Below are 20964 nucleotides of genomic sequence, written 5' to 3' on the forward strand. Positions count from 1 at the left end.
GACACAAACATATAACTATTAGGTTATAATGGAACAAATTATATCTCATTCTTTATTAACACTTTTATCAGGAAAACCAAATTACATCTTCACAATTCACATATTCTGTTATAATATCTTAAAAGATATTATATATCTTAACAGTCAAATGACCCTAAATGTTAAAACTATTCCTTTTTTTATCATTTTGCTTAGAATCATGTTATATCCATACAATGATACCTCTGGGTTAGGTTAGAATCTTAACTTTTCCAAGACTCACAAAATCAACTTTCACTTGTGAAACTTCTTCCAGTCGTTTTTCTTTGAAACACATTTGAATGGTTGCTTCCAGGTAAGTCTTAATAATGTTCAACTTAATTTGTTTATAAAATAAAGTTTACCTTGTATTTAGTTTGTTCTACAATACAGGCAAGGCTCTAGAGCCACAGGTATATGACACAATGCTATTGGAGAGATTGTGGTATTGAAAAGGAAAGATTTATAATCACAGCTAACAGCAAGTCACAAGTACTGTAGTCAAGATCCAAATGCAACATTCGGGCAGAGTAGATTAGGGATGAGTTTCCATTTACAGTAAGTAAAATCTAAAATTGTTAACATGACGTTTGTAGACTTCAGTACTCCAGCTCAAATTTTCCTTTTGAGTCTGTCTTACCTCTGCACCTGCCCTGACTGCAGTGAGATAGATGAGCTGGCTGTTGGGCTCTTCATGTATTGTGCTCTCCTGTCTCCAACCTTCTCTTTATTCTGTTCTGAACTATGTGTCCCACTTAATTTCTATTTCTGATAATCTTACCTTCCTTTAATACCAATATAAAAGTTTTTTCCAGTCTCCTTCTAGTATTAAAATTTTCCACTTTACTTTTTGAATTTGATTGCTCTCTTTAATGATACCATAGCTCTTTGTATTTCTTCTCATGGTATTTATTGTGTGTGTGTGTGTGTGTGTGTGTGTGTGTGTGTTGTAATTGATATGATGCTATAGTTTATAGCTTTCTCTCTTCTGCCATCCACTCCAACCTCCTACATCGATTCTTCTCTTAGCTCACAACTTTGTCTCAATTTTTATTATGATAGAAATTGAAAAAGAAGTTTCTTGGGAATGAAATAGACCAAATTGTTCTATGTGCAGGCAATCTCACCACTGTGTGCAATTATAATAAACCAATGAACAACATAAATGTAAATAATGGAAGGAAGATCAGAAGAGTAAGAAAAGGGAGAGGGAAGGGATGTAGTGAGGGAAAAGGAAATTATCAAGGAAAAAATTAGAGCAAATAATGTTATCTGCACATATGAATATGTCACAATGAATCCTACTATTATAGATAATTAAAACAAACTGATAAAAACATAAGAAGGAGAGCTACATGAACAAAAGAAAATAGAAACTGAAGGGAGTTTCCTTTTGCCCATCACAGGGAACCACAGGCCTCTTCACTGTTTCCTGAGGTCAAATTGTCTCTGCAGTGTGGTGGATCTCACTTCTCCTTGGCTCAAGTGTTCTGATCCTGAAATCATTATTACTGCATTTACACTATAAGTTCTTTCCCTTGTTTTGTTTTCTTTCCCTCAGCATATAAACATTCTTTGGTATCAGGTATTTTAAATTAAGAATCCTCCTCGGCCTGAAGTCTCATTTCAGTCCTTTATCTTTTTTCTTTGTTTACCTTTATGAAAAACATTCTTGAAAGGGCTTAACATAGTCTGTTTGTTGCTCAGCTTTTCATGCCTGTGTCCACAATACCAGATAAGAACAACTTAGAAGAGGAGAGATTTATTTTGGCTCAGGGTTTCAGAGGCTCTAGTTGATGGTTGGCTGGCTCCAAGACAGAAACATATGGCAGAAAGGCATTATGGAGGAGAGTTTCTCAGTTTATAGAGGTCAGGAAGCAGAGAGCGAGAAAGAAAGGGGCTGGGGAAGAGATAAACTCTTCCAGAGCAGGTCACCCCAGTGACCTACTTTCTTCAGCTAGATCCCACCTCCTGCTGTTGGTAAAAATGTTGCTAATGGCAATATATAAAATTATGGAGAAAATACTATAAAAAGATATAGTATAGGAATTTGAGAAAGTTTTACTCTGACTTAGTATGACTTGTGATGTCACATAAGGCTGGAGAGGTTTTATGTCATAAACTGATTTAAAAAAATAGGTTTCCCATTTAGATTGATGAGTCAGTAGATTTCAGCAATAATTGTCATGTTGAAACATTTTAAAGAGTCACAATGTGACAGTAAAATTCAAGAAAACTTCTGCTAAAAACAGTTGCACAGTATTAGCAAAGTCCAAGATAGATTTAATTTTGCATCCTATCTGGAAACAAAAGGCTTGTTCTGGAAGATCCATACTTGTGTCAGTACTAATAGTAACTCATCAATGCTTCCTCCAGGAGACATTTGTCTTTATTGTTATAAAACTCCAACACAGTCATTAAGCCTTGCTTTCTTCAGAGTTGCACTCAAAACTGATCATAGCCATCCCTACAGGTATCAGAATGATATCTGGTGGTGGTATTAATTGGTCTTTCTGTGATGATTAGTAATATTGAGCATACTTTTGCAGAACTTATTATCCATTTGTACATCTTCTTTGGAAAGATGTCTATTTAAGCATTCAGTCCATTTTTAAATTAGGTTGTTAGATTTTTAAAACTGAGCTGGAATCCTTAAGTGAAATACATCAATTACAGAAGCACAAATTCTTCATTAATCTACTTATCTGAAGTTTCTACAATAGGCAAATTCATATAATCCGAGAGAATAGACTGTAGCCAGGGGAAGGAGATGGAGGAAGGAGAAATGAAGTTGTTCAACGGCCATAAAGTTTCAGTTGTGCTAAACAAATGAGTTCTAGAGATTTTCTGTAAAACATTGTCTTAATAGTTAACAATACTATATTGTGCCCTCAAATTTTTGTTGAAGGTTAAAAAAAGGAAACTGAAACGTCATGGAAATCATGTTGCAAATGAAAACCTTGATATGTTTTCATTGCTTCTTCAGTTAAAGAGAGAGAAAAATGAGTGTTGAGAGAAGACAGTTGTTACCTGCCAGGTGTCACGAAACCACCTGTGGAACTATGGTGTTACTGTGGTCCCTCCTTTCAACACACGAATATCACAGGGGAGGATCCTTTCTATGTCTGTTATCCTTAGTCTGGAAACTGGACTTTCAGAGAAGGACTGCCATCTGATAATGTACTCAGGATGAGGTTATCTGATCTGTCCCTAGACAAGTTCTGGATTTCTGCAAAGATGGCTATCCAACCATTATAGGATGGTAATAAAATTTTGGCTGCAGTTAACAAATTGTTACATCATTTACAAAGAAGGAAATCACCTCACTTTTTGAACAATTAGTATTTATGCAGGGGAAAAGTACAGTTTTCACATTAAATACCTAAATTTCTGTCTTTAGTTTAAAACACAACACCTTTGATTATTATATATCTTAATTTTGAAAGATTAAGAAGATAATGGATTTTCCAAAGTCTGTTAGTTCTATATTTTAATCTGAATGTATCATTTAGTCAAAAAATATGTTTTCAACATTTTATAAAATAATTTAAATTACTAATTTTACATTTGGAAAAAGTAATGTCCTTTCAACTTAAGTCAGTTATTTATTATGTTGTTATCATGAGTTTTTAAAATTTATGAACATAAAGAATGAGATTCATGTCAAAATCATAAGGTAAACTTAATTACTTTTTAAAAGTAGAAGTTACCTTTCCAGCCATTTAAACTGGAGAAAAAACTACTCTTGCAACACATTGCTCTTTCCCATCTTGTATTTGTTTATGATAAGAGTTTTAGGCTTTCATAAAGTTAAAAGAATCAGATACATAGTCAAGAAATTAAAAAAAAAAAACTAAAGTTTTTTAGCTTAATATTTACGTCTCTGGAGAGGGTATCCATACTAAAGAAGAATAAACCCGTGAAAACAGTACATGCAATTATTACTTGATTACTACAAATGCTGCTGATTATGTTAATATATGAAATTTTGGAATAAGAGTTCAGGGGTTTCTTTAGGTCTAAAATGTTTTTATAGATTCCTCCAGGGTAAAAATTTGAGAAAGGCTGATCTAGACAGCCCAGGATTATCCTACTCAAAGCATTTCATAGGAATTCCAAACTTGGAAAGACCCTTGTTTGTCTCTAGTTAGTAAACTCATCAGTCAGCATTTATAATGGCCCCAAACTTCCCTGGTTTTCTAGGAAGGACTTCATATTCAGATGAATTGATAGTGCTTTTCCTCCATGCCCTTGAAAGCTACTACTCAGATTTTCTCATCTTGGTAAATGTTACCATCTTCCATCTACAATTTCCAGGTTGAAATTTCCTTTTTCCTCACTCTTTCCCTGCTGTTGAGTAGAGAAAGTCTAATCTAATCTATCTTTAAAGCAAATCCTGAATCCTCTTCCAGCACCATCTGTTACCACTTACATTCTGGGCAAACAATGCTATCTTTTGCCCTGATTATCCAAAGAGCTACCTGAATAATCTCTTCCTGCTTTTCCATTGCTCTATGTTTGTTCTCCCTAAACTGAAAGTCTCAAATCAGATGAGTTTTTTTGTTCCTCGACTTCCCTCCCCAACTAAACATTCTTCACCTGAGCAATGGTTTGGCTATGAGGTATTATTGAATAAGTTCATGTGATAGATAGTGCAGGAAGGTTTGGAGATGAAATGAGTACATTTTAAGAACAGTAACATACACAGTGACTAACCCATTTGATGGATTAATAATTAGAAAGAACTACAGTACTGGAGTGATAACTGTAGGCAGATAAGGTGTGGCTAGAGAAAGTAGGTCACTGGGAGTGTGCCTTTGGGGTTTGTATTTTGTCCCTCTCTTCCCCTACCCACCTTTTTGGCTGCCTGAGCTGAGCATCTTTCCTCCAGGATTCCCTTCTACCATGATGTTCTGCCTCACTCAGACCCACAGCATAGAATGAACTTCTGAAACCCTGACCCCAAAGAAACTTTTCCTCCTCTAAGTTGTTCTTGTTACGTATTTTGATCACAGTGATGAGTAGCTGACTGACACAGGTAGCTTCCCATCATATTTAAAATAAAATAGGTTTGCTGTCCCCAAGTCCTGTCTGACCAGTACCTTGCCCACAGCTATGCTCACATCTCCTGTGATATCCCTGACTCCAGTCTCATGCTCTCTTTTCCTCATTTGCACTCACTAGTTCCTTTTCCTGGGTATGTCTTCCTGATCTTCTTTCTACTTGTTCCTTCTTGCCTTTAAAGTCACACCTTAATGTAATCTATTAGAGAAGGCTTCTCTGAGCTCCAATTTAAGCTTCACTGAGTTACTTTTTTTAAAAAAATAGTTAAATTTTACAAATAAAAATTATATGTATTCATGGTATACAATATGATGTTTGATATAAATATACATTCTAAGATGGTTAAATCAAGTTAACAAATGTTTCCATCACTTTAAATGCTTTTGTTTTGGTTGGGGCAGCACTTGAGATCTATATGTCTTAGCAAATTTAAAGTACATGATATGTTTTTCTTTCTTTTTTAATTTGTAAAAACCATATATATTTGTTATATACAAATTTTGAAATATGTATACATTGTTTAGTGGCTAAGTTGGTATAACTAATTATGCATTACCTTGTATACTTATCAATTTTTTTGTGGTAAGGACATTTCAAATCTACTCTTGAGGTCATCTCTAATAAATCGTATTGTAAGAACCTAATACATTGTGTGTTGTTATCAACTAGAGTGGCCCACTGTTTATTCCTAACTGAAACTTTGTACTTTCAGGTGTCTTCAACCATGCTACTCTTATCCTCAGCCTCTGGTAACCAACCTACTTTCTGTTTCTATGAATTAAACTTGTTTTACAGTTCACATACAAGTGAGATCATGTGATATTTCTCTTTTTTTTCCTAGTTTATTTCATTAAAAGTGTGTCCTCTAAAATCATCTATGTGAGTGCAAGTGACAGGATTTCTTTGCATATACTTCTGTTTTGATCTTCTGCAGGGCACTTGGTGTTTGTGACAGTTTCTGTTTCACATATGATTTATTTATCTGCTTTTGATTTCTTTCCTATTTCTATTGAAGGAAAAATATTTAAGGCAAGGATATTATCTATTATCTGTGCTGTTCACCACTGTAGCCCCAACCAGTAAATGTGCTTGGTATGAAAAGCACTTAAATATTGAATAAACTTGTAAAAATGACCCACTGTGCAAATTGACAGTGACCAGCATTCAAGGCCAGAAGCATTTGTTGATCCTTCTAAGTATGGGAAACATGGTGCGACTTGTGCAAGTTTCAGACACATCAACATCACCTTAATTTCTACATGTGTAATCTGAGAATGTTGGATCAGAATGATGCTCAGGACTGTTTTCAACTGTACAAATACACATTCTATAATGAACTGTGGTAAGTTGCACTTTAAACTTCTAATGGCTCTTATCACAAAATATTTATAGTAATCTCTACTTTAAACTTTAACAGCAAGAATATCATACATATTATCAACACACAGAGTCTTGAGGTTCAAGTCAGATGTATTCCCTTATAACATGATTTATTAGAGATGACCTCAAACAACAATTGCTATAAACTTTTCAATATGAAACTTTTATTAACATCATAAAAAAAGATAGTAACATTTCTAAATCTTAGGACATGTTTTCCTCCTTTACTGATGTGGGAGACTTTTAAAAAACGTATTTTCTACCTTCAGTTGGAAATGTTTATTTTCATTTCATACAGAATTGCTATGTTACAATTAACAGTAAGTGGTGGCTGACAGGTATAACTGACAAAAACACATTATTTTTGTGGGAAGGTAGGGAGAAACATTTACAAAATCAATATGAATCCATTTGGGGAAGTGGAGTTGTTTAGAGAAATATAAATATCTTCACTCAGTTTTTGTCCATTTACTGAAAACACAGTGTGAAACTAAAATCGAAAAAGCAATATTCTTCTAAACATGCTCATTAAATAACATTCCATATAAAAACATGATTTTATTGCTATCATCACAAATATTTTCCGTACATTCAATATTTTCCTCAGTCCCTTGTGACTAACTTTACATCAATGTTAGCAAGAATTCCTTAAAAGACAATTCACAAAATTTTCAAATACCTTAAAGCCATTCTTTTAGCATGTTGACTATATAATATTAATCATCCCTTTAGGTCAAAATAGATATTAAATTTTATATTAATCAGAATGATGTTTTCGTATATTTTTCTACTTTAATATCAGAATTTATTTTTTCTTCATAATAATGAGCTAATCCTCTGTAGCAGCTGATTTGTCAGGCTAGTCAACAAAGCAAACAAACTAAATCCCCCTTTATTCCCACAATATTAACCACAGAAAACCAAATGAAAAAAAGTTTATCCATACAAGACTATCACTGTGTTCTAAAATTGTGTTCCAAATATTTTTCTAATTATTTTCCAATATAGTAAGTTTGCTTTTACCACTTCAATGATTACCAGTGTTCATGTGACTAAAACCTATAGCTGCAATCAAAGGCTCAATTCTGTGTTGCCAAATCTCTACCATAGATTTCCCCTGATAATTCCAATATGGTTTCAATCTCAATATATCCCTATGCTGAAATAATCATTCCCAATCCCCAAGTCACCTTCCATTGTCAATATGCCTGCACCTATCAGTAATATTATTTTCTCTTAGTATATATATATATATATATTTCATATATATATATGAAATATAAGTTGAACACTTACCATATAAGCAGAAGAGTGGAAGCAAACAGACAAGGTCTCCGCAGGGATGATAGCCTTAGCTAAAAGAAGTTGTAGCTAACCAGTTGTAGTTCAATGCAGTAAGAGGTAAATGTAAGTTTTTACGGAAATATAGAATGTAATACTTGGTATTTGGATATCAGAGGAGGATTCCTAAAGACAGCATATCTCAGAGTTATAAAGTTTTGGTAAAAATAATCAGGAGAAGGAAGAATGAAGTTTTGGAGCAGAATTTAAGTTTTTGTAAACCTCATGCATAGATTCAAGATGCAAAAGAACACTTACACATCTGAGAAACTGGCATTCATTATGATTGGGTTAAGTTTCATTTCTCTAGTGATCAGATGGGGATAACAATAGTTTTTTTTTCTTTTTGGTACTGGGGATATAACCCAGGGATGCTATGCCACTGAAATACATTCCTAGCTATTTTTTTTTTTTTTTTTTGGAACAGGGTCTTGCTAAGTTGTTTAGGGCCCCACTAAGTTCCTGAGATTGACTTCAAATTTGTGATCTTCCTATCTCAGACACCAGGCCCACTGGATTAGAAGTGTAGTAGGTTTTTTTTTTAATATCTTATAATTTAGATCCCCATTAGTAAAGTCTGTAAATGGAAAATTTACCATTGTTAAAGACTAGCTTCCTTGATATTATACAAATAATTCTGTTTTACTGATAATGTTTATAAGACTAATTCTGTTTTGTCTGAATTCTATAATATATTCTAAAGCAATCATACTAGGAAGTGAAATGAATTAGGAGGGTATATGATTGAAACTAGTACATTTCTTATTTTAAATAGGAATGCTGGTGTTATTTGTGATATCTATCTATCATCCATATTTTAATACCATATGATTTGAGAAGGACTTAAAGCACAGCATCTTCCAGTTAACATCCAAAATATATTTTTGAAAACCAAATGTTTTGGGTGAAAGTCCTAACCAGGGGCCTGTAAGAAGTTTCTCTATTTTAAATTAAAGGACCCATGATACATTTAATATTAACAAAAAGTCCAAACAAATACCCTAAAAACATAACTTTAATTGTGGAATAGCCACATTCATATACAGAGATTCACAGAAACCCACCTCATAAGTGTTAGAGCATAATTCTCTACCCATCAGATAATATTTTAAAGCTGTTTTGTATGCATAACATGTAGTTTATAAATTATTATATTTACTTTACAATAGTAAATAATGCCTAATATTCATTAGATTTGTTTTAAAGAGCAAATATGTATATAATTTATATTATACACATGTATATACATGTATATAATATATATAAATTAAACAGTTCATGTAAAGACTTTTTCCCCAATAAGTGAAGGTGAAACCTAAAACTTGACCAAGGTTAAGAAGCAAGTTGGAGAGCAGGGTTGAAGACACCTTCTTCCTTCATGTAGAAGGAAGTGATGATGTATATTGTCAAGCAAACTATCCATTGAAAGAAACTGATTGAGATATATGTTGTTGTTTTTTAAATCAACAATCAAGATAAAGTTCCCTGAACATGAAACTTTTTTCTTTAATTTCAAGAAAGACTTAAAGGATGAGGTTAATTAAAGATGAGAAAACAAGGGGCTGGGGCTGGGGCTCAGCAACAGAGCGCTTGTCTAGCACATGCAAGGCCCTGAGTTCAGTCCTCAGCACCATATAAAATAAAAAAATAAATAAAAGGTATGTGTCAACTACAACTAAAATAAAAATATTTTTAAAAAGATGAGAAAACAACAAAATGGATTTTCTCCCTTCTAGAGATTGTTTTGTAAGTTTATTTGTTGAGAGATGGGAGGCCTGTTTTAAGAAAGAGTAACCATTAACACATTATTATATTAATTGATTCATGCATATGAATAAAATAATTATATAAAATAGTCACTCTTTCTTACACCACTGTCACTGTCCAGATAGCCTGTTGGCATTTTTGTCATTCCATCAAGATTCTTGCCTCTTCCAGATTCAAATCTCAGACATATTAAGTTGATACCTCAGAATTTTTTTCAAAATATCTATACACAATCCTAATGGCTTCTTCATTTTATCTGGATTGTAGTTCAATAATTTTTCAATATATCATTTTTTGGTTGAGTTTGTTATGAATTCCTAAATAAACATCAGGGGATCAATATTAATTATATGGAGAAAAATACATATTCTATGTATGAAAGTCAGATGTTAAAATTTAAAAAAGCATTTATCAGGCATACTTTACCCAGGAAGATGGCTTATGAGATATACATCATTCCTGCATTAGTTTTCCACATTGTTAATATTATCCACAAATTTTGAAAAAACATTTGTAACTATTTTAAATAAAGTACACCTACTATCAGATATAATTCAGGATGGTAAACTGAGCACAACTATTTTTCAGCATCTTTGATGGTAACAAATAAATCATGTCCTCCTTTTTCTTCACAGGGATCTAAACAAAATGATACACAAGAAAAGAAGGAAATGCAAATAAAAAAATATTAACTTAATTATTACTAAACTTTAAACTGGAATATTTGGCTTTATGTGAAAATCAAATCAGCCTAGAAAATGAACACACCTATTCAAGTATGGCAAAACAGAACCAAAAAAAGCCTCCTATTTTAGAAGTCACTTTCTGGTGCTGTATTCTTTGATCCTACAGGCAAAAATTAGAGATGTGGAATAATCAGAATAGATAACATAACTGAGGGTCTCTTAGTGGAGAAGGTAGCCACAGAGGATGCATAAAACCAGAAGAAAAGAGTGGCTTAATGAGAACACTGGTAAGGGACCTCTTAAGAAAGAAAAAAAGGAGAGGATGAATTGAGCAGGCTAATGATATTCTTATCATATTCCCTAATTTAAAAAGTCACTACATTTGCCCTTAGATAAAGTGAGTTAAAGCTTTGGAGAGAGACCAGGGATATTATACTTTGTGATCAACTTTTATATAAAGAAAATAAAATCATTTTTCCTTTAACATTTCCCAATGCTTTATCCTTTTCTTCTCTGATAAAATTTGATGGAATACAGCTTTTTATTTTTTCATTCAAGTACCCTGTTTTGAAAGAGGAGGTAGTATATACAGAAAGGTCATTACCTTGATAAAGTAAATCCACTGTACCCTCCTTACCCCCATGGAATTTGACTAAACCATCTCATATGGGTACAGCCTTCAGCAGGAAAGATCAGTAATACTCTCAACAGTGCTTCCAGCTGCCATTTTCATGGGGCAATTTCTCTGATATCACTCACTACTTCTTTGGGTATTTTTCTGTGAGCAGAAGACCTAAAATAGGTCAGAATAGGACAGAAATGATACATACTGCAAGCTCACCCTACAGTAAACCTTAAAAGTGGATCATATTTTATTTCTTATTTAAAACTTCATCCAGTTGCATCAAAAGTTCTTTAGAGAAATGAAATGGTAGCATAAATATACTTGAAGAAAAATTCTTATAGTCCAGCAATAAAATGGTAGCACTGTAGAATTATAACAAATTTGACTATAAGTCCATAGAAGTCCAGTCAAAAATGTCATATAGGAAAAACATTCAACTATTAATTCCCTTTGCAGTTTAAAGTCCCATAGCCAAAAGGTTAAAATCATATTTTATTTTATTTTTTTTTGGTTACATTGTGAGTGAAAAGCCCAAAGCCATCTCTCCGGTGTCTTTGTCTATTGTTTCTGATCTAGAGACCTTTTCAAAGCAGAGATGAAGCCGGGTTTCTAACAGCCATGGGGAAGCTATATCTTTCCAGAGTGGGTTCAGTCACACAAGGGGCTTCTTATTTTCAAAGTAAGCTTTCTGATATGCTTTCCTTTTAAAAGAGACCAAATAATTAATAAGACACATGAGATTATCACAGCATTTTCCTCGTCCGCACCAAATTTTGGAAACAGGCAAACTTCCAACCATTGAAACAGTGAACTGAAAGTTATGTTTTCAGAACCATTGAAAGTTATGCTTTTTCAAAACCATTATGCCTTCAGAATTCAGCCCAAGATCAAAACAGAGACTTGGTGGTATCTGAATTTATTTTATCAATGTGATTTTCATCAGGATAACCAGTTGCCCATAATTCACAGATTGAAAATGAACCACAACTCTCTTCTGGGACAAATTAATTTTGATGCTATGGATCTATAATACCTGAGTAATAACTCACTTCAGATAGTATATTCTCACTCAAAGAAGAACATTTAATAAAAATGTGGCAGATTTAGATACTACTTGAAGTTCCTTCATTTCCCATTCAGCATATTTAAAACTCTCCTTTCACATATCTGCTTAAAACTTCTTTCTGGTACTCTAGTACTGACCTGAGTGTGGGTTAGATCTAGCCATGACCATCTTTAATGTCAGGAAGTTTTTAGTCCTGTGACAATTCACTTTTTGCGCTGCGTCTTTACAAGGAGCCATTTAAGCCTGATAAGACTGTCTGTAGAAATTTTCCATTCTCATTTACACTAAAACCATTTAGAGAAAAAGTAAAACTCTTTGGTGAAATGATATTCAGAACTATGGACAAACAAGAGGAATTCCAAGAGAGCTCCTCCAAAGTTCATTTCTTAGTTTTGGTCCTAAAGATACTTCAAAGTAACATAAAGGAACCACTTTATTAGGGAAGTCCTTTGATGCTGCCTATCTAAACCTAACACAAATAATTCACTAGAGCCAATATCTTTCTTTCCCATCATTTTTTGCCTCTGGCATGCTTTCTTAGGCATACTGGGTTCTGTTGTTGAACACTGCAGAAGCATGCACCTGGGGCCATCTGTGCTATGTGAAGGCTTATGGCTTTGCCAAAGAGTTCTGTCCTTATTCATTGCTTGCGAGACTGTCTACATCACCATGTCTGATCATGCCTCCTGGCATTCTCTGTGCATTTCCTATTTGTTTAAGCCTCATATGGTAGATTGCAAACTGTCCTTTCTCTTTGGCCCATTATTTAGCAGAACCAGGCAGTCTGCTGTCCAGAACTATCAGATTTTCCATATTACCTTTGAGTTAATTGTGGTCATTGGACTCTGTTCCAACAGAAAGTGAGCGAGAATGATAGGTGCAGCTTCCACAGCTTAGACACTGTAAAGTGGCTGTACTTCCTCCCTGCTTTCATATCCTTTCAGAGAACTTGAGAGTGGACATATCTAGAGGCTGCGTTCACCACGCAGATGCAAATGCCCAAAGAATTGCGGAGATCCAGTAGGAAAGAAGTTGGATCCTGTTCTTTCACATGATCATGTGAACTTGAGCTGCCTGTCAACCTGGAATTCAGATTGTTGCCTAAGAGAGAAATTAACTACTGACATGTTTGAACCATTCTGTCTTGCTTCTCTTTGTTATGCAGATAGCATTACTATAAACAAAATAGTCAATGTTGCTATTAAAAATAGTATGGAAGTATGATTTACTTGAAACTGGGTAGGTAGTCCTGCCTCTACAGATAAGTGATAGACTATGGTTTAGACCAAGACAACTTAAGCATAGCCAGAGAACAGAATCTTACCCTTGACAGAATAAAAGAACACCTGCTAGGTGCTGGGATGTAGAAGGGAGAGAAAAGAGTAACAGTGACAAAATGGGAAATCAAGTGATATAGTTGATGGAACAAAAATTTGAGATTTAGTGCTGGGCTTGGTAGCACACACATGTAATCTCAGTGACCCAGGAGGCTGAGGCAGGAAGACTGCAAGTTCAAATCCAGCCTCAGCAACTTATCAAGGTCCTAAGAAACTTAGAGAGACCCAGTCTCAAAATAAAAAAAAGTAAATAAGAAGGGATGGAGGTGTGGCTTATTGGTTAAACATCCTTTGGTTTAATCCTTAGTACCAAAGAGAGAGCGAGAGAGAGAGAGAGAGAGAGAGAGAGATTTAGAAATGCTGGGATATCATCAAGGAGACTGATAACATGAACTAAAAAGAAAACAAAGAATAAATGTATGACAAAGAACATAAATCCAGTGTGGTTAGTTCACCAGACAATAGTTTACTAAGTTAAGAAACAGTGACCTAAGTATATTCTTTGAAGGTCTGCACATAAACAATAGAAGTAATAGAAATAGAATTAATTAAAAGTTATGACCTTTTGAGAACTAGAACTATGGAAGAATTTGGATGTAACTCTTTTTTAATTGTCAATTTTATGTACTATTTGCTGTTTTAAAAGTATGTTTCTCTCACTCCCATCTTCACTGCAGCATTACTCGGAATAGCTATGGTGTGGAACCTAAGTATCAGCTACCAAAAATAAATGAATAAAGTGTGATACAGGCAATAGTGTTGAGAGCCACAGCTGAAAGGGGCCCCAGCAAACTTCCAGCTGCCAGCAAACTTCTAGCTGCCAACTGATTGGCTCCTCTACAGTGATGCTCACTGGGCTGTTTCCCTGCCCTTTCAGACCACGGAGCTGTTCATTGGGGGACTTTTTTTGGCTCCACCCACGTGACCCAGCCAATCGCCCTCAAGAGCAGGAGGAGTGGGGGAGGTTGAGAGGCTTGTGGGAAGCCTGTGGGGGCAGTTGGGCTCTGAAGGTTTTCCTGAGGAGCTGTGTGGTGTGGTGTGTGTGTGTTCTAAAAATAAAGTTCGTTTCTTTTGACAAGTGGCTCCTGAATTGTGCCCAGCCAGACTGTGGCACAATAGAATATCATTTAACCTTGAAAAAGAAGGAGATCCTGTCAATTTTGACAACAGGAATGAACCTGGAGAACATTATTCTAAGTAAAATAAGCCTGGTTTAGAAAGACAAATACTAAATGGTTTCACTTATATGTAAAATATAAATATGTTGAACTCATAAAAGCAGAAAACAGAATGGTTATTGCTGGGCATGGGGAAAAGGGTGATGTTAGTCAAAGGATCTATAGTTATAGTTATGCAGGAAGAATATCTTCTGGAGATCTAAGGTATGTCCTAGTAACTCTACTTAATAGTAATGTACATTTGAAAATTGCTGAGAGGGTAAATCTTATGTATTCTCACCACACACAAAAATGGTAACTATAAGAGGTGATTGATACATTAATTCACTTTATACTGGCAATCATTTTACAATGTACATGTAGACAAAAATATTACACTGTACACTTTAAGTATGTGTAATTTCATTTGCATAATTTTATTTGTCAATAAAGCCAGAATAAAATAGATATCTGTATTTGTATAAATTTAAATACTATACTGAGATCAATACAAATTTAAGTATGTATTGAAAATCTGAAAATAGTGTAAAATGGCTATAATATAAAGGATAATATGTAAGACCATTATTCTCCATTTAAACTTAGTACAAAGTAGCTTAAAAATTATGATAGCCTTCCAAGAAACCATGAAAAAAATGAGACATAGGACAGACGAAGCTTGAAAAGTTGACCAGAGAGGAAAAGACCCAACTTTTTAGCTTGGGGGATATAAATTAGAATTTATATTAGAATTCCAATATAGGGATCCCAAGGAAGCCAAGGAAATGGATTGGAGGCAACAAGTACTGGGGAAAATAACCATCAAATAGAAGAAGAAAATATAAAAGCTTAAAGGGAAGCTTTGTTGACTTCACAATTATTCTCATGAGCTTATAATTTGCAAATGCAACCAAATAAATATTTCATGATACTTTAAACTTACCTAAGCGCTTTGAGTCACCATTAAGGGGAGAGACACACAGTTGAGTTGGTGATCACAGGGCATTTACTTAATGAAAAGCCGTTGTTATTAGTAGACTTTATTATTTATTTGAAAATAGCAAGCTGAAAGTTATCTACAGGTCAGCAAATAACAGACAATTGAAAGCACAGAGGTCCCTTTAGCATCTATAGTTTGACCTAATTAGATTTTCCAGATAGACGTGGGTAGTACATTATACAGAGAACTTCAGTATTCCCTAGGTAGCTTTAATAGTTTATGAAGAGGCCTTACATTCTATTAATCTTGGCATAATGGGAGATTGACAGCAAGTTTGTGCTCCATTCCACGGAAGATCATGTAAATGTTTGCAACAACATTAAAACAACTATATTTCATTTAACAATTTCTGTTATTTCCATCTTTGTATCTCAAATGGCAACATGTAATTTATAAGATGTTATTATTATGAAATAATGTTTAAAAGAGTAGAAGGTGGTTACAATACAGAATAATATTAAATTATGGGATACCATAATAATTTAGTCCATATGATTTGAAATTATTTGTCATAATTGATACCCATACAAAACAAAACAAAATGTCCAAACTGACAAACAGTAATTTTTCTCAAAGTTTTGCATGTTTTAATTTTGTAGTTGTGTTTGTATAAATATAGCAGAAGGATAAAAGTCAAACTATTGGGGAGAGAAAATTAATTGTTTTATTTTTCTATGAGACTACAGGATATACTCATTATAATAATATGTTATATATTGCTACACAAGTGGAAATTTTCAGATGAAGGCAGTAGTAACATCATCAAAAGGATAAGGGAACATTTGTGTGGAGTTGGATAGCCCTGCCCCTTAATTACTCAAAGTGAGAAAGGAGAAATGAAAAATTGAAAACATTAGAGTTTTGACATTGTCATTGAACATACACAATTTCTCATGAATGTAAAGTATTATAAGTATTATAAAATTAATGTAAATGCCATTTTGGATTAAAAGGGAATTTTCAGTCCTTGTCTAATACCATTTTAAAGATACTGAGAGAGATCCTACAGGCCAAAGAATTAAAATAAGTTGATTAAGTAATTTCCTGCAGGATAGAAAACCTAAAATGCTAATAAGTTTACATTCAGAGATTTAGTCCCCAAGTAACAGATTTGATTTATGTGTCAGCTTTTAGATATCATTGAAACAGAGTTTCAGAAAATAGAGAAAAGAAGAAAATACAATGATTGCTGATAAATTAGGCACCAAGGGCTCAGGAGAATAATCCTAGATGGCTCTGAAAAATGGTATTGTTTCAATCAAACTTGACTTAGGATAAAAAGAAAAACATTTTATTATTTTAATTTCTTATGACTAGTCTTTATGCATTTTAATTAACTAATTAAATAAAAATTTAATTTATAAATAATTCAAAGCATTTTTTCCACCGGATTAAATATGTTTAATTTTATATGTTCGCGAATAAATTTAGAAAAAAATATCATTTTGAAAACAGTTTTAGACTTACAGAAGACAGAGCAGATACTGCAGAGTTGAACAGATATGGCAGAGTTGCTTTTCCATGAACTCTCCTCTGGACACAATTTCCCCTTTTAATTTCTTGATTAATAATCATGGCTGAGGGATGGATCATTGCTTAGCATGGTACCTTTGCTACAATTGATATACCAATATGGATACATTATTACTAAATAGAGTCCATAGGCTTTACTCTGTATATTTCAGTGTTTAAGGTTCACTTTATATACTATGGTTTACAATTTTTGATAAATGTATAATGTTATGTATCTACCACTATAGTATCAGAAAAAATAGTTTCATTGTCTTAAAAGTCCAGTGAATTCTACCTGAATCTCAATGGCAGTCACTAATTGCTTTACTGTGACTAGTTTTTTCTTTTAGGTACTGTCATATATTTGGCATCATATAGAATGTAGCCTTTACAGACTAGCTTTTTTTCAATTAGTCATATCAATTTCATACTCTTCCCAGTATTTTAGTAGCTTAATCATTATTTTTATTTCTGACTATTATTCAACATTTAAGGACATACAAGGATTTATTAATCTATTTGCCTTTCAAAGAATATGTTGGTTATTGCTCATTTTGTGCCATTATGAATAAGCTCTGAACTTCTGTGTGCAGATTTTTGTGCACATGTAACTCTTTTATTCATTTGGGTAAGTATGGAGAAACAGAATCACTGGATTTTATGGTAAGACTAAGTTCAGCATTCTAAGAAACTATTTTGCAAAGTGGCTATATTAGTTTACATTCTCACCAGCAATGAAAGACTGGTCCTGTTGTTCTTCATCTTTGTCATCATTTGGTTTTGTCAGATTTTGGCTTGGTGTTGATTCATGATGTATTTAAAAAAAAACAACTCCAATTTGCATAGTCATAATACCATTAAGACAATAAAATCTTGAATTAAATACAAGGGGAAAATGGAAGATATAAGTATATCTAATGAATTATCCTAACAATGTAAAAAATTAAGAACATTAATTAATTCAATAATCTATTAAGATGTGTCTTAAATCCAATAAATTATGTTCCAATAAGGAACAGAGAGGGCATTCACAAAGACAGAGAGAAGGCCACCTGTAGACCAACACAGATTAGAGTGATGCTACAAATAGAGGAATTCCAAGTATTGTTGGGTGTCACCGGAAGTGAAGAAGAGGCAAGGAAGAATTCCTTTCTAGATCCTGCAGAGAGAATAGAGCACTGCCAACACCATGATCTCAGCTTTCCAGCCTCCAAAAATGTGAGAGAACATTCTGTTTTAAGCGATCCAACTTGTGATAATATGTTGTGGCAGTCCTAGTAAACAGAGCATAGTTAGTGTCTATATAATATTATTATCTCATTCTCAGTAACACAATGATAAGAAAGAACTAGATTATTGGGTTAATGAAGCTGAATTTAAACCTTAACTATAAATGAGGTTACTGAATTTTTTTTTATTGGCAGGTTTTTTTAAAATTTACTACTATAAGCATGATATTGCCTAAAAGCTTTAATGTCTCAATTTAATAAATGGAGAATTGCTAAAGTGCTTATGTAGATTTTCTTTTAATTTCAAAAGATTGTATAGAATCATTCATTTGATTTGGAAAGGTAATCAAAATGTAGTTTTATTACATTTCAATTCTGTTCCCACAAAGGTATTTTTCTTATTAATTTGATGTTAAATTTAATAACAAAAAAAGCCTTCCAAATTGAAGGTCAGAAGATAAGTAAACTTCCTTGGCTAAGGAAAAGTATAGCCAAACATTTGATAGGTACTTGTTCTGAAAAGATCATCTTTTTTCTTGATATACTAAAGTAAGACAGAAATCCTTTATAATTCAACAATAAACAATTGACACAATGAAATTGTCTGAGATTTAGGCCATGTTCTTAATGCTGAATTGTTTAAATGTAGAGAATTGTCTGATATTTAGAGGTTGTGTCCATAAAGAATTTTAATTGTATAAAAATGTTGTGGGTTCTCTTCTAGACCAGATGCTATGGTTTGGATCTTGATTTCCCTAGAGGTTCATGTGATAAAGATTTTGTCTTAAAAGACCATTCTAGTAGGAGGTCTGTAAGTCTTTGGGGGTATGCCCTTGAATGAGACAGTTGGACCCTTGATCTTTCCTCTTTCTTTACCTTCTAGGCCATGAGGTGAGCAGTTTTGCTCTAGCACACACTTCCACAGTATGGCCTCATCCAGGCCAAAATAATAGGGCAAATTGATCACAGACTGAAACCTCCAAAACCATGAACCAAAATAATCCTTTTCTCTTTATAAATTGATTCCCCCAGGTATTTGTTACCGCAACAGAAATTTAACACAGAAAATTGGTACTGAGAAATAGAGTAATTTTTGCTATACTCGATATAACATGGAAAGCCTTTGGAATTAGTTTGCAGGAAGAGTTTGAAAAAGTTTGTAGAAGCAATCCAGAGACAGTCTAGGAAAGCTGTAAGCAGAGCTTAGTAGGTGATTCTGATGAAGACTGGAAACATTAGAATGCTCATATGAATGCAGAAAGTAAAGGTGATGGTAAAGAGATTTCAAGCCAAGACGAGAATTCTATTGGAAATTGGACTAGAGTCCACGCTTATTATACCATGATGAAATACTTAGCTACATTTTGTCCACTATACCCTGAGACTTTGTGGTAATTGGAGCTTAAAGGGGATGAACTAATTTAATTGGTTAAGGAAATTTGCAGGCAGCACAACATTCTGGAAGCAGCATGGGTATCATGGGTTACTTTTAGTCGAATTTACAGTGAGAATTTGGGGCAAAGAGGAGCAGAAAAGAAATATTTGAAAATTCACAGCTTGGCAACAAAAGGAATAGGTGTGAAGTTTTGGCTGAGAAAGGTTCAGTTAACAAGCCAAGTGCTTTGTATCAGGAAAATAAGAAAGATGTTTTGAGGGTATCTCAGGAATTGTCTAGGCCACCATCTCAGCCTAAGAGTTGTAGAAATCTAGGTTTGTTTCAAAAAAATTTTTTTTTTAATCTAGAAGTGCCAGATTGGCCTAAGACAACAAGACACTAAGAGGCAACTTCAGCTGTGATTTAAGTGGGCCCAAGGAAGCTTATGCTTGTGGCAGACTTGGTAGCGTGCTTGTGATGTTCGTTTTACTGGTTATGGGTCGTGTGGACTTCCACAGAACTTTCAAAGGAAAGTGTCAGAGGTCAGGCAGTGTGTTGTGGGGTTGGGATTCCTGCAAGCAGCTCCTGGACAGGGTAGTGCATGGCTCTTTGAGAGTGAACTGTAATGGAAACCCTAGGAAGAAGAGGTGACATGCCTGGGTAAGAGCTGCTGAGGGACGGTAGGATATAAAGCCAGCCTATGAGAAAAACCAGGTGGGATGCAACAAGAAAAGCCACAGGGGCAGGGCTTTATAGCCATTGGGAGCCCCCATCCCACTATAATATGTCCTGGCTGCTGGACATGGAGCTGTAGGGCTTACCAGTTATCCTGCTGGGTTTTGGTCTCATTTTGGTCTGATCCTTCCTTATTGTTTTCTTATTTCTTCCTTTTGGAATAAGAACATTTACTCTTTGCCTATCCTACCTTCCTAGCACATTGGAAGAATGTAACTTTTTCTTTCACTTTTACAGTAGTTCACAGTCAATTTCCCATTAGTCTCAGAGGAGCCTTTGGACTTGGACTTTAGCAATGATGTTAAAAATTTGGAGACTCTTGGGGATTGACTAAAAGCCTTTTGCCTTGTGAGATTGATATGAACTTTTGGAGGTCAGGGGGCAGAATACTATGGCTTGTTTTTTGAATGTTTCCTAAAGATCCATGTAGGGAAGACGTTGTCCCAGTGTGGCTCCATTGGGAGGTGGTAGAGCTTTTAAGAGTTGGGTCCTACTGGGAGGTCTTTATGTTATTGGGGTTTTGATCTTAAAGGGAATAGTGGGACCCCTAAGCTCTTCCTCTTTCTTTCTTTCACTTTGCAGCCATGGGGTGAGCAGTTTTGCTCTTGCCATGCTGTCTTACAAATCCAAAAACAATGGGGCCAATTGATCATGGACAAATCTCCAAAACCA

The 20964-nt window shown here is 34.2% G+C and overlaps 1 protein-coding gene across 1 annotated transcript in view; it reads left to right on the top strand.

The window, feature by feature from the left end:
• Positions 1-20964, top strand: part of Chodl (chondrolectin) — a 353866-nt gene that overhangs the window by 280329 nt on the left and 52573 nt on the right. The window lies entirely within an intron of this gene.

The sequence above is a fragment of the Marmota marmota genome, unplaced genomic scaffold (assembly GCF_001458135.2).
Source record: "Marmota marmota marmota unplaced genomic scaffold, marMar, whole genome shotgun sequence".
Lineage (NCBI taxonomy): Eukaryota > Metazoa > Chordata > Mammalia > Rodentia > Sciuridae > Marmota > Marmota marmota.